Below are 16,150 nucleotides of genomic sequence, written 5' to 3'. Positions count from 1 at the left end.
ACATATTTATGAGAAATTAAAATGAAAACTGAAACCCTTTCTGTGTGTTTTCTAATTAGTGATGTCCTCCGCACCGTAGCACAACCGGCACCCCAGATTTCGGTATTTTTAAGTCTTCGAAGTTCAATTCCTCATAAAAATGTCTATAACATTTTCTTTTTATTTATTTTTATGCCAGTTGCATCAAAGCATGTTTCTTCCCGAAATGTTTAAACGTAGAGATGGCGCAAATTACTCGGGAAAGTTAAGCTTTTCTGATAGGAAAACGTCTGATATACACGTAGGATTTGAAATTTTAAAATTATAATAAATACTTATTGAGGAAAATAAGTCAAATTTACAACATAACACAAAAAAATACTAAATGTATTCTTCCTTCAATCTAAAGAGGCTCTAATATATTTTATTGAAGATATCTTGAAAACAGAAGTAGAAAGATATTTAAAGTAGAATGTAATGACATTATAGTAAAAAATAGCATTCTTCGAGAAAAACTGCAAAAAGTCTCAATCCACCATAACTTTTTCCAACGTTCAAAAAGTACCTTCACTATAAAGACTTTTGAAGCATTAGCATATTGATGATACACGTTCGAAGTTTCACTTGTTTCGATTCACTGGTTTCGGAGGTATAACAGTTCAAAAATTAGTTGTACAAAAAATAGTGTTTTACGATAACGGTACTTATTTACGGTATCTATTAACGATAACGGTTACTAAATTACCAAGCTAACACAAAGCCCTATATGATGTTGAATATGATGCCAAAGTGAGGGCGATATGCGTACATTCTTTCATTTAACCATGTGTAAAGTGTGTATATACACCCCCCCCCCCCTTTGGCATCCTATTCAACTTCATATGCGATTATGTATTGACTGGGTATCCAATCGAGCTCAAATTTATACTTATAATGCACATATAACAGGTTGACAAACAGCCAAATTTTGAGAACTTTTGATGCAGCATTTATGTAGAACATTTAAATTTTTTTTTTTGGAAAATCATTCAGAGGTTCCGCCACAGTAAGTTTTGAAATATGTCCCTTCTCCATGAAAATTCTCAAAAAAATATGGTTTTCAAAATATTTTTTCAACTTTCTAATGGTTTCAATGTTTTTGTATTTTACTATGGACCTCTAGGCATTTTTTAATGGTTTTTGTTTTTGAAATATTGTGTTTGTATAGAGCGCAGTAGTCGGGGTTTCTACGAAATAATCTTGACCTTAATGCGTTGCTACCAGTTACCACGACACCCCCCATTTACATGAAAGCTCTTCATGAATCTTCTGTCAATCAACCCAGAATTAAAAAAAAAACATACAAATCATATTTGAACTAGCTTTACCATCCAACAAGAAAAGCTTTAATTTGAAACCTAGCCCTTTTTAATATACATACATTAGAGTGCCACAAAGGCAAAGAGTGACACATATACAAAGTTTTGAAAATATTAAAAGTATTGTGCATTCACTAAAATGAAAATATCTCAGCTCCTGGACAATATATTTAAGATCTTTTTTTTAGAAAAATGACGCATATGAATAGTAACTACATATCAAATATAACTTTCATGAAGAAAATTTAAAAAAAAAAATATTACCTTTGCAATATTACGAATACATGATTTTTTTGACTTTTTCCAACTTTTTCCAACGTTCAAAAAGTACCTTCACTATAAAGACTTTTGAAGCATTAGCATATTGATGATACACGTTCGAAGTTTCACTTTTTTCGATTCACTGGTTTCGGAGGTATAACAGTTCAAAAATTAGTTGTACAAAAAATAGTGTTTTACGATAACGGTACTTATTTACGGTATCTATTAACGATAACGGTTACTAAATTACCAAGCTAACACAAAGCCCTATATGATGTTGAATATGATGCCAAAGTGAGGGCGATATGCGTACATTCTTTCATTTAACCATGTGTAAAGTGTGTATATACACCCCCCCCCCCCCCTTTGGCATCCTATTCAACTTCATATGCGATTATGTATTGACTGGGTATCCAATCGAGCTCAAATTTATACTTATAATGCACATATAACAGGTTGACAAACAGCCAAATTTTGAGAACTTTTGATGCAGCATTTATGTAGAACATTTAAATTTTTTTTTTGGAAAATCATTCAGAGGTTCCGCCACAGTAAGTTTTGAAATATGTCCCTTCTCCATGAAAATTCTCAAAAAAATATGGTTTTCAAAATATTTTTTCAACTTTCTAATGGTTTCAATGTTTTTGTATTTTACTATGGACCTCTAGGCATTTTTTAATGGTTTTTGTTTTTGAAATATTGTGTTTGTATAGAGCGCAGTAGTCGGGGTTTCTACGAAATAATCTTGACCTTAATGCGTTGCTACCAGTTACCACGACACCCCCCATTTACATGAAAGCTCTTCATGAATCTTCTGTCAATCAACCCAGAATTAAAAAAAAAACATACAAATCATATTTGAACTAGCTTTACCATCCAACAAGAAAAGCTTTAATTTGAAACCTAGCCCTTTTTAATATACATACATTAGAGTGCCACAAAGGCAAAGAGTGACACATATACAAAGTTTTGAAAATATTAAAAGTATTGTGCATTCACTAAAAGGAAAATATCTCAGCTCCTGGACAATATATTTAAGATCTTTTTTTTAGAAAAATGACGCATATGAATAGTAACTACATATCAAATATAACTTTCATGAAGAAAATTAAAAAAAAAAAAATATTACCTTTGCAATATTACGAATACATGATTTTTTTGACTTTTTCCAACTTTTTCCAACGTTCAAAAAGTACCTTCACTATAAAGACTTTTGAAGCATTAGCATATTGATGATACACGTTCGAAGTTTCACTTGTTTCGATTCACTGGTTTCGGAGGTATAACAGTTCAAAAATTAGTTGTACAAAAAATAGTGTTTTACGATAACGGTACTTATTTACGGTATCTATTAACGATAACGGTTACTAAATTACCAAGCTAACACAAAGCCCTATATGATGTTGAATATGATGCCAAAGTGAGGGCGATATGCGTACATTCTTTCATTTAACCATGTGTAAAGTGTGTATATACACCCCCCCCCCTTTGGCATCCTATTCAACTTCATATGCGGTTATGTATTGACTGGGTATCCAATCGAGCTCAAATTTGTACTAATAATGCACATATAACAGGTTGACAAACAGCCAAATTTTGAGAACTTTTGATGCAGCATTTATGTAGAACATTTAAATTTTTTTTTTTGGAAAATCATTCAGAGGTTCCGCCACAGTAAGTTTTGAAATATGTCCCTTCTCCATGAAAATTCTCAAAAAAATATGGTTTTCAAAATATTTTTTCAACTTTCTAATGGTTTCAATGTTTTTGTATTTTACTATGGACCTCTAGGCATTTTTTAATGGTTTTTGTTTTTGAAATATTGTGTTTGTATAGAGCGCAGTAGTCGGGGTTTCTACGAAATAATCTTGACCTTAATGCGTTGCTACCAGTTACCACGACACCCCCCATTTACATGAAAGCTCTTCATGAATCTTCTGTCAATCAACCCAGAATTAAAAAAAAAAACATACAAATCATATTTGAACTAGCTTTACCATCCAACAAGAAAAGCTTTAATTTGAAACCTAGCCCTTTTTAATATACATACATTAGAGTGCCACAAAGGCAAAGAGTGACACATATACAAAGTTTTGAAAATATTAAAAGTATTGTGCATTCACTAAAAGGAAAATATCTCAGCTCCTGGACAATATATTTAAAATCTTTTTTTTAGAAAAATGACGCATATGAATAGTAACTACATATCAAATATAACTTTCATGAAGAAAATTAAAAAAAAAAAAAATATTACCTTTGCAATATTACGAATACATGATTTTTTTGAGGAATTTCATGAAAAAGGGTAGCTTTTCAGGAAATTCCCTGGGGGTACCTCTAAATAATGTTTCAAAATACCAAAATGTTTTACAAAAGTATTTCAAATATGCGTATCGTTAATTTTAGAGTTTCACTTATTTTTTTTTTTTTGAGCAGCTTATTAATATATGCTTAATTTAGAAAAATTACTTTCAAACGTTACAGTTAATCATTATGCTTGAACAACAACAACAACAACATTCGCTACGGAAATTAAAATGGCGCAAAACATTTGGTAAATCAAATTGAAAATAGATGAAAAACCGGATACAATGCAGACTTTTCAATAACAAGCAGAATATATTTCATGCATCTTACTCGTCGGTTGTATTACAATTCTTAAGAAACTTTCGTGCGGCCCGCGAAGTTTTAAAATTTGACCTGTTAATAGATTCCATAACGACAATTTAAAAAGTATAATATTAGAACTAAAGAGGGAAACACATGATAATGAGCTACTTGACTCTAGATTGAGCTACCGTTTGCTGTGTACAGAATTCTTCAACATGCCTTAACAAGTCTCGACAAGCATAACATTGATTTTATTTATCTTAGATTTATATTATCGGAATTTTAAAACGAATTTCCAAACTGTAGACAACTTCAGACAAAGTTATTACTCAAAGTTTGATTGTATTGATAGAATAGCTCAAACTATACTCCAACTAAAAATGAATAGTTCATTGCAAGTTGATTTTTTTGGTATTCACGACAAATAAAAATTACAATTTCTCGTTTTGTTATTAATAAGACTGCGTTGCATATAATTTTCTGAGTTATTTTTGAGATTTTGTTAAATGTTGCATGTTTTTATCTGACTTGTTATTCCTTTCCAAAAAATGATCAATTTACAAAAATTACAAATCATCGAATCATCATTAAGTGACTCTTTTTGGACACTCATTGGAATCATAATGAACACCTGTGAATCGTAACTCTTTTGAAAAAATTATGATTCACTTACTCGGTTTCGCGATTCGATTCCCAAGCAACATTTTCTAGTCAAGTAGACTAGAAGGGGTTCTAAGAACCACCATGAAACCAAAATTAATGGTATTATGGCTTTATGGCGATTCTAAAAACCTCTACAAGACCATATAGTCATCAAAATGTTACTTGGGTTTTTTGAGCCTATTCGCGAGTGCATTACCCATGTTTACCTGGGATCGAATCTCGCTCCCAACAAACTCACAAAAATGTGGGTTCTTCCTTCGGATGGGAAATAAAACCGTAGCCCCGACATGAACTAGCCCAGGGCTGAAAATCTCGTTAATAAAGAAAAAAACCCAAATTAATCCACCTAGAGGTGATAGTGCCTTTCTCGTCGTATATGTTCTCACGATCTTTCAGTCGACGTAAGTCAAAGTTTTCCTGAATCCTGATATTTTCTAAGAAAAGCAAGCATTTTCTCAAAGCCATCATTGAATTGACTTAAAACTTATTGATGGCACATACTCCGACGTTGTGTTCAGTGTAAAAGCAGAGCTGAATAATATCAGATTTCTTAGTTGACTGCTTTAGTACCTTCACTAACATTGGGAGCTGATCAATATCAAGACTATACTAACAAGCTAAGATATAACTTTTTACACATTCACAGATCACTTTGCGGTCTTCGATAAAGTTTTTTCTGTACATTCTAGGTTATATTTTATTGACCGTTAAAAACAAGAACGTAGTGAGTATAGTGAGACATCTGTTTGTATGTGGGTTTAATATGTCAGGATTTTGTTCTCTTACACATATTTATCGCTTGCATTGATTTTATTTACTTTCGTAGTTCCGGCGAAGCATCAAACGCTGGTTGTGCAACCCTACCAGTAGCCTCTAATGTGGTATGAGCCTATTTTCTAGTTAACCGTTCCTCAGGTTATTAAAAAAAAGCCGTGATGTGATGTGTCGCATGGTACATTTGGTTACTTTCCGGAACAGGTTCCGGAGCACCACCGGGTCTCCCAAATATAGTCTTAGGCAATATCATTGCTAACGTACATCAGGTTACCTAAAAAAACACGATTTGATTTATCTTATGCATGGGTACAAATCACTTTTACATTTGATCACTTCCAGTGGGACACCCAGAACTAGTTTCGGGACACTACCGGTTGTCTAAAATATGGTCTGAGGCTATGTTCTTACGAATCGATCATCGTGTTATCAAAAAAGGGTCTCCAGTTGGCCTAGTGGTTAAGGCTATGAATCGCCAATCCGGAAACGGCGGGTTTGAATCCCGTTCCGGTCGGGAACATTTTCTCGACTTCCTGAGCATAGTGCATCATTGAACTTGCCTCACAATATACAAATTCATGCAATGGCGGGAAAGAAAACCCTTCAATTATTAACTGTGGATGTGCTCTAAAGAACACTAAGTAGAAGAGAGGCAGGCCAAGTTCTAATGCGAACGTCGAGCTATAAAGAAGAAGAAGAAGTTATCAAAAAAGCTGCTATTTGATGTACTGTCAAACCCCGCGTATTCATCACTCTTTAATGACACTTTTTAACTTGTACCCCGCTCATTCGAAATTTGTTGAATTGAAAAAATGATCAAATGTCACAGTGTAATACACTGTAAATACGAATGATACGATATTGTGATGTTACTTACACCCGCAGCGGCTCCTCGTGCAGCTGCTACTTCCGAAAGTTCTAATTTGGTGCATTCCGACACCTGATCCGTTTGGTGATCAACCGCAGTGAACCTCGGAAGCCAACAATCGTAAAATGTACAAGCTATCAATTCGTACCACCACAATATCTGTAAGATTTGTGTTCAAAAACAAATCATACAATCTAAACAAAACTAAAATAGAGCTAGTTTATGGAATTGAAAGTTTACACAGGTAATTTGACAGCAATCATTGTCGAATTAGCGTGATTTTATGGTACGGCACGCATGGATTTGATTCAATTTCACATTTACAACTTTCGGTTCACATTTTACCACTTACCGATTGTCCCTGATGTGGTCTTAGACTAGTTTCATGCAAATTATTAATCAGTTCTCCTAAAAAGTCGCAAATTGATGTAATGCATGTATGGGTTTGGTTCATTCGTGCATTTCGCCAGTTCCGGCGAGGCTCTCGAATCTGGTTCCGGAACACTACTGACCTGAGACTATTTTCTTGCTGACCGTTCTTCGCGTTATCGAAGAAACCGTTATTTAGTGAGCTGCGAGTATGCGTTTGGTTTTTTCCTACATTTGACCACTTCCGTCGGGGTACCTGGAACCGGTTTCGGCACACTATTGGTTTTCCAAAGTATGGTCTATGATTTTTTTTGTTAACCGTTCATCAGCTTACCTAAAAAGTCATTAAATGTGTCGAATTTATGGGTTTGGTTCTCCTTTACATTTGACCACTTCCGATGGGGCAACCGTAATCGGTTGCGGAACACTACCAGTTGTCCCCAATATGGACGGAAACTTTTTTTTGTCAAATCAAGATGCCTTAAAATTCGCGATTTGATGTGTCGCTTGCATGGGTTTGGTTCGCTTTTATATTTGGCCATTTCCGGTTCGACACCCGGAACCGGTTCTGGATCACAAACGATTCAGATATATTCTGAAAATATTTTCCTGCTTACTGTTCATCAGGATATCAAAAAAGCCACGATTTGATATGCCCCTTGCATGGGTTTAATTAACTTTTATACATTGCCACCTCCGGCGGAACATCTGGAACCGGTTCCGATATAGTCTGAGAATGCTTTCCTGCTTACTGTTCATCAGGTTATCGAAAAAGCTGTGGTTTGATATGTCACATGCATGGTTTTATTTCAATTTTATATTTGGCTACTTCCAACGGGACACCCGGAACCGGTTCCGGGACACAACCGGTTCAGATATGGTCTGAGAATATTATCCTGCTTACTGTTCATCAGGATATCAAAAAAGCCATTATTTGATATGTCGCATACATGGGTTTGGTTAACTTTAATACTTGGCCACTTCCGGCGGGACATTTGCAACCGGTTCTGGAACACTACCGGTTCAGATATGGTCTGAGAATGTTTTCCTGCTTACTGTTCACCACGTTATCGAAAAAGCTGCGGTTTGATATGTCGCATGCATGAGTTTAGTTCACTTTTATGTTTGGTCACTTCCGGCGGGACACCCGGAACCGGTTCTGGGGCACTACCGGTTCAGATATGGTCAGAGACTATTTTTCTGCTTACCATTCATTAAGTTATCGAAAATGCCGTAGTTTGATGTGCCGCATGGATGGGTTTGTAGCGTTTTCATATCTGGCCCCTTCCTGGGGTACCGGTCCGGAACACCTAAATGGCCATAACTCCGGAACGGCTGGACCGATCTGAACCATTTTCAATAGGAAACAATGGGACCAGATTCCGCGTCGAATGAACCGTCGGTCAATAAAATCGGTTGAGGTTTACTGCCAAAAAGTGATGTGAGTTTCTTTTGTACACACACATACACACACACACATACACACACACACACATACACACACAGACATCACCTCAATTCGTCGAGCTGAGTCGATTGGTATATAAGACTTGACCCCTCCGGAGGCTCTATCAAATTTTCGTTTTTGGAGTGAACGTATAGCCTTTCGGTACACCTTGGTGTACGAGAAAGGCAAAAAGCTGGTATTTTCAAAAAAAAACCCAAATTAATCCACCTAGTGGTGATAGTGCCTTTCTCGTCGAACATGTTCTCACAATCTTTCCGAAAACGTAAGTCAAAGTGTTTCTGAATCCGAATATTTTTATAGAAAAGCAAGCATTTTATCAAAGACATCTTTGAATTGACTTAAAACTTATTGATTGCACATAGTCCGACGTTATGTTCAACGTATAAGCAGGGCTGAAAAATATCAGACTTCTCAGTTGACTGCTTGAGAACTTTGTTGAGCACCTTCACTAACACTGGAGGCTGATCAATATCAAGACGATACTTGCAAGCTAAGCTATAACTCTTTACACAATCACAGATCACAAAATTTTTTTCTGAACATTTGGGCTATATCTTATTGACCGTTGAAAACAAGAGCGATAAGTAGTGAGTATAGTGCGAGTATAGTCTGTTTGTATGTGGGTTTAATTTGTAAGATTTTGTTCTCTTACACATATTTATCGCTTGCATTCATTTTATTTACTTTCGTAGTTCCAGCGAAGCACCAAACGCTAGTTGTGCAACCCTACCGGTAGTCTGTAATGTGGTGTGAGCCTATTTACTAGTTAACCGTTCCTCGGGTTATTCAAAAAGCCGTGATGTAATATGTTGCATGGTACATTTGGTTACTTTCGATGCGGTACCGGAACAGGTTCCGGAACACACCGGGTCTCCCAAATATAGTCTGAGACTATTTCATTGCTAACGTTCATTAGGTTACCCAAAAAAAAACACGATTTGATTTATCTCATGCATGGGTGGGTATAGATCACTTTTACATTTGGCCACTTCCAGTGGGACACCCAGAACTGGTATCGGGACACTACCGGTTGTCTAAAATATGGTCTGAGGCTATGTTCTTACGAATCGATCATCGTGTATTCAAAAAAGCTACTATTTGATGTACTGTCAAACACTTATTTGTGCATTTCGCCAGTTCCGGCGAGACACTCGAAAGTGGTTCCGGTACACTACCGGTAGTCTTAAAGTGGCCTGAGACTTTTCTTGCTGACCGTTTTACGCGTCATCGAAAAAGCCGATTTTTAATGCGCGGTGTGCATGCGTTTGGTTCCGTTCTACATTTGACCACTTCCGGCGGAGCACCTGGAACCGGTTTTGGCACAGTATTGGTTTTCCAAAGTGTGGTATATTATTGTTTCTCTTGTTAACCGTTCATCAGGTTACCAAAACAGCTATTTATGGGGTTGGTTCTCCTTCCCATTTGATCACTTCCGATGGGGCACCCTTAAACGGTGAGGAATACTACCGGTTGTTCCAAATATGGCCGGAAACCTTTTTTTTGCCAATCAAGATACCTAAAAATCCGCAATTTGATTTGTCGCATGGGATTGGTTCACTTTTTTGTTTGGTCATTTCCGGCGGGACACTCGGAACCGGTTCCGGATCACTACCGGTTCAGATACATATGGTCTGAGAATATTTTCTTGCTGACTGTTCATCAGGATATCAAAAAAGCCACTATTTGATATGCCGCATGTATGGGTTTGGTTAACTTTTAAACTTGGCCACCTCTGGCGGGACATCTGGAACCGGTTCCGGAACACTACTGGTTCCGATATATTCTGAGAATGCTTTCCTGCATACTGTTCATCAGGTTATCGAAAAAGCTGCGGTTTGATATGTCGCATGCATGGATTTAGTTCAATTTCATATTTGGCCACTTCCGGCGGGACACTCGGAACCGGTTTCGGAACACAACCGGTTCAAATATGGTCTGAGAATATTTTCCTGCTTACCTTTCATCAGGATGTCAAAAAAGCCACTATTTGATATGTCGCATGCATGGGTTTGGTTAACTTTTATACTTGGCCACCTCCAGCGGGACATCTGGAACCGGTTCCGGAATACTACCGGTTCCAATATGGTCTGAGAATGTATTCCTTCTTACTGTTCATCAGGGTATCGAAAAAGCTGCGGGTTGATATGCCGCATGCATGGGTTTAGTGCACTTTTATGTTTGACAACTTCCGGCGGGACACCCGGAACCGGTTCCGGGACACTACCGGTTCAGATATGGTCTGAGACCATTTTTCTGCTTACCGTTCATCAAGTTATCGAAAATGCCGTAGTTTGATGTGTCGCATGGATGGGTTTGTAGCGTTTTCATATCTGACCCCTTCCTGGGGTACCGATCCGGAACACCTAAATGGCCATAACTCCGGAACGGCTGTACCGATCCAAACCATTTTCAATAGGAAATAATGGGACCAGATTCCCCGTCGAATGAACCGTCGGTCATTAAAATCGGTTCAGGTTTACTACCAAAAAGTGATGTGAGTTTTTTTTGTACACACACATACACACATACACACATACACACACACATACATACACACACACATACATACACACAGACATCACCTCAATTCGTCGAGCTGAGTTGATTGGTATATGTGACTCGACCATCCGGGCCTTCTATCGAAAAGTCATTTTTGGAGTGAACATATAGCCTTTCCAGTACACTTAGTGTACGAGAAAGGCAAAAATACAATTGTATGCCTTTCAAATTTGATTAATCGTCTTCAGCTAGAGGCTACACAGACTGAGTATTACTAACACTATTGGTCAACGACGCCCAGTGGCCCAACGGATTTTTTTTTTGAAATTTTTAACTACTCTCTTGTTTTTATAGTCAAGCATGTTTAATTTTGCTGAGATCTCTTTGTAGGAAATTAAGAACTGGTCTTGCTTTTCTAAAATCTGGCCCAGGAGTTTTGCCTATTGAATAAATATTTAAAAACAGTTTAGTGTGCCTGAAATCCAATTTATTTATACATATTTGAATGGAAGTGTTTCATACACTATATTTGACTATTTTTTCCCGAGAACATTGTTTTTAATAGAGGAAAGTATATTAACATTTGAGACTGAATTTTCACAAAGTCATAAAGGTAGTTCGGAACCACTTTGAAGATTTCTGAAGTGCTGAAAACAAATGATAAGCTAATAAATAAAGTAATGCATTGCACAACATAAATCGTTTGAAGCTGAAACAAAGTCTTGAATAGACATTGAAAAATAGTTTGATTTCATACAAATCTAATTCATCCATAATTAATTTAAATGAAAATAATCAAGTAAGTGTTCTTCAAGTTTTACTTGTTTATTTTTAGTATTAATATTAGAAATTCAAAATGTCATGCGCCAATTTTGTTGAGCTCCGTCGGTACTACTATATTTATGCTTAATTTAAGTAGTGCTCTATAGAGTCAATTTAGGATTTTTGAGTAATTTAAATAATATTAAAAGCTCTAAAGCTTTTTGAACTTGTGGTTAGATTTGTGGCATATTGAGCAAAAAAGTCAATGGACCACAGGTATGTAGACAACAATCTATTTTTGGGCATTGTCTCTTATAAAAATCATACATAGTTCAACTGCCAACATGAACTAGAACGAATCCCATTAACAATCCCATACATGTCATCCCATGTCGAATTCCCCTTAGTCTCTCACAGAGTCCATTAATTCGAAATGCATGCCAATTGACAGATAACCATCACTCAACGTCATCATGATTGCTTATGCTTATGTTGGCTCGTAATGATAAACTTGCACCGCCCGCGCCGCCACCCCGGTCATTCTCTGGCGGTCGGTGCATCTCGGTGCTACCGGACAAAACTAGATTCTGTTTAATTTTCACCGGACCGGTTCCGCCTTACTATAAAAGCATAACTTCATATGGATAAGTACAAGTACCGTCCGTTGGTGAGCTCGCTTGGATGTTTTGTACTCGTAGTGTGTACTTGTTGTGCCTACCTGCAGATGTTTTGCAATGCTGTTTTCTTTTGTGCGTTGAGTGCGCAGATTGTCGCAAACAAACCTTGTCGATGGCGGGTGTTCTTGTTCTGGTTAACCTTCTGTGCCTAGAGTAGGGCTGCCTTCTGGATGTGGCTAGTCATGCGTTGAAGTCCTTGAGCCGGTTTAAAGCCAAACCGTTGTTCGTTCGATGGATCGAGTTTGCAAAAGTTCATCAAGCTATCCAACAGGAACTATTCGAACCGTTGTTGTTGCCACCGTCACCGACTGTTACAATCCCGTTTCGTTTAAACTGTCGAACACATTCACTGTTCACTATTCCGAACCGTAGCTACCAGGAGGAACTTTTCGTGCTCTAATCAATTTAAGCCGCAACGTACGCTCCTGGGAAGGATGGCGGGAAATGCTTTGACATGCAATAGTAGAATTTGAGTAAATTACATCCAACGACTGTATGTAGCACGGTCGTTCACTGTTTACTTCTGGTCGCTTATCTCGGGGGTCTATAGCACTATTTTCAACTCACAATGGTATGCTTTTAATTACACGAAGTTTTTCACTGCTTAATTGACCCGCAGTGCACAACTTTTCCGTTTTCTGTTTCGACTTAAATTATTCCAGCGGAATCTCAGATAATGAACACAATGCTAAGCATAAATATAACAATTTCAAAACATCAACTTCACTATAAAAAATCTTCCACTTCAAACTAAACTTATATTCAACTTCTTGATTCAAACGGTATAACACTTTCCTGTACCATCAAACGCACATGGTTTTCCCGGGACAGCGATGGGCAGTACGGATTTTCCCGCTCGCTTTTCCAACCTGCTCACGACGACGCTTCGCAAACGACTGACGCCCGGCTGTGATTCGCCACGCGTTCTATGCTTGCTTTTAGAGTTGCACCGCATTCGCATTGTGTTGTGGCCGGCCAGGGCATTTGCTAGCCGGCTTATTTTCCGCGTTGAGCCTTATCGCGGTCTTGTCGTGTCGGTTGGTTGTCGGTCGTCGGTCGTCGGGTCGGGTGGTAAACGGCATGTTTGCTCGGTGTTTATGTTGCCATTCGGGTGGATGCCGCCTGATCACATCTTCGTCTTCGTGATTTTGAGGATTCTGTTTTACTCGGGATGAAGGCTGCAATCGGGTTCGGGATGATTTTTCGAACATTGTCGGGTTGTGTTCTCTCGATGAACGAGAAACCTGTAGTAAGAAAGTAGAATGTATGTTTTATGTTATCAATAACTTTGAAATTGGTTGATGATTGACATAGAGTTACGGCGAAACTGGAAGCAATTCCTCACTTTTTGGTTTTTGATTTTTTATTAAATAACGAAGCAATATTTTTAAAATCGGTTTTCGTACACATGTAGAGTATGGATCAAGGTATCTTCTGATTTTTTTTGTAGTGGAAAATGTTTTTCGTTTTTGCAGAAACCATTTTTGAACAAAATTTCACGAAAAAATTGTTTCTGGAAAAATGGAAAACATTTTCCACCTCAAAAAAAAAAAAAATCAGAAGATTCCTTAATCCATACTCTACATGTGCACGAAAACCGATTTTGAAAATATTGCTTCGTTATTTAAGGACAAACTTCTTGAAATCCCGCTTCAACAGCGCACCAGAACTTTAGACGCACAAATCTCAAGAAGCAAGCTTTTAACAACATTGCATTTTATTATTCTGTTCTTGCTCACTTGTGATAAGCTTAAAATAACAAACTCAGGTGCGCTGGTTTTGTTTACGAAGAGATTTGTGCCCTCGAAATCGTGAGTAGGTGCCAAAGTCAGCCATTGTGACGGCCATCTTGGGATTCTAACAAGTCTGTCCTTAATAAAAAATCAAAAACCGAAAAAATGAGAAAAAGCTTCCAGTTTCGCCTTAAGTATAAAGAGCCTGTCCATAAACTACGTAGACTCGTAGGGGTAGGTAGGTTTAGTTTAGGCCAAAGTTTTGTAAGGACGACAGTTTCCAGGGGGGGGGGGGGTGATTCTGAGATGGCTCAAAATGAGTCTACGTAGTTTATGAACAGCGCCAAATATGAAGTTTGGATTTTCAGTTGTGTTACTATATCTCAATAAATATTAACCTCCCCAATGCATCACGTTGGGAACAGCTCGCTGTCGCTGTCTAACGCTTGCTTGCAGATTGCGTTCCCGCCCCTGCGTAGAGTGTGACCGACTCACCTCCACTTACGCTTCCGAATTTCTGTCGCTATCGGCTTTTGACTTGGATGCTTTCGACTGCTGGGAGTTTGTACCGGGAAACTTTTTCGGCTTTCAGTCTTTGAAGCGGTCAGAACTAGATCATGTTTTCTACGCCCGACGTTTCGATTGTTTATTCAATCTTTCTCAAGGGTTAGAAATGTTTTGTTCTTCGTCTGGTGGTAAACAAAAACAAACCACCAGACGAAGAACAAAACTTTTCTAACCCTTGAGGAAGATTGAATAAACAATCGAAACGTCGGGCGTAGAAAACATGATCTAGTTCTGACCGCTTCAAAGACTGAAAGCCGAAAAAAATTCCCGGTATCGGTTTTTGATGACATCGCCGATGAAATTCCACGTTGGAGATCCAATTGGGATGCCACGAATTATATACCGCTGGCATCTATTGATAAAAACCTGCAGCAGTTGAGTGTCCTCCACTGATACAACAAAGTTTCACTGGCGTGCAGCACAGATTTCACGTTCGAGTTGAAAATTCGGATTGTGGTGTGTCGAATAATCTAATTGTTTTTCAATACATTTCTTAAACTCGCAAAAACAGCCCTAGCCTTCTTGACCCGTACCCTTATGTCGATCTTGGTGCCACCATCGGCCGCCATTTGGCTACCAAGATATTGGAAGCTTTCAATATTCTCCACTGCTTGCTCAGCTACCGTAAAGCTGGAAGGGTTGACCGTGTTCACATCCAACTAATTGGTCTTGTTGACGTTGATATCAATACCTGTCACCGAGGAGCGATTGGCAAGATCATCGAGATTGCTCTGCATATCAGAGCGCCGTTGAGCTAGAAGAGTATCGCCATCAGCCAATTCGAAGGCATTTAGGTGCTCCATGGTAATGGGCTGCCACAGCAACCCACGAGATTTGGTTCACAATCAATCGCACCTACCAGGATCTCGTCGATTACAATGAGGAACAGTAGCGGTATAGTCTCACTCCAGCAACGACCTGGATGGGATCGGTCAAGCCACCGTTGTGCAGTACTCTGCACGAAAATGCCCTGTGCTTCAATCAGGCCGATGATTTTCTCAATGAGATCCTTGCGCCTGAGGGCTCCCCACATGTTTTCATGGTTGAGACGGTCGAAAGCTTTTTCGTAATCAATAAACACCAGCTAGAGAGACTCATGGAATTCATTGATTTGCTCCAGGATAATTCGGAGCGTGACTATATGGTCCACACAGGATCGTCCGGCACGGAATCCTGCTTGCGGCGGAGAGCTGTGTCAATCTTCTCCTGTATCCGGTTAAGGATCACTTTGCAGAGGACATAATGCCCCGCCAATTATCGCATACAGTCAGGTCATCCTTTTTGGGTACTTTTACTAAGACGCCGTGCATCCAGTCGGCCGGAATTGTCGCGATTTCCCACAAATGATGCAGTAGTTGTGCAGATTCGATGACGTCAGCTTTGAGTATCTAGGCTGATATGCGATCGACCCCAGGGACTCTGCCCGAGAAAAAGCGGATAACGAAGTGATATCACTTTGATAAACTGTGTTATCAGTGTTATCATTTAGTTATTTTTGTTATCATCTTTTGCAATTGATGATAACTAATGATAACAAATTTAGTTATCGATAATTTTGATCT

At 38.3% G+C, this 16,150-nt stretch overlaps 1 protein-coding gene across 1 annotated transcript in view; it reads right to left on the bottom strand.

Annotated features, from left to right (window-relative positions):
- LOC115267997 (uncharacterized) overlaps positions 1–13,301 on the bottom strand; it is a 105,412-nt gene extending 92,111 nt beyond the window's left edge. Inside the window, exon 1 of the mRNA XM_029875876.2 lies at positions 12,330–13,301. The gene's annotated coding sequence lies outside the window, so the exon portion shown is untranslated. The remainder of the gene's footprint in view (positions 1–12,329) is intronic.
- Between the last annotated feature and the right edge of the window lie 2,849 nt (positions 13,302–16,150).

The sequence above is a fragment of the Aedes albopictus genome, chromosome 3 (assembly GCF_035046485.1).
Source record: "Aedes albopictus strain Foshan chromosome 3, AalbF5, whole genome shotgun sequence".
In the NCBI taxonomy this organism is placed as follows: Eukaryota; Metazoa; Arthropoda; class Insecta; order Diptera; family Culicidae; genus Aedes; species Aedes albopictus.
Note: the sequence above shows the minus strand (reverse complement) of the source record. Positions and strands in the feature narration are given on the sequence as shown.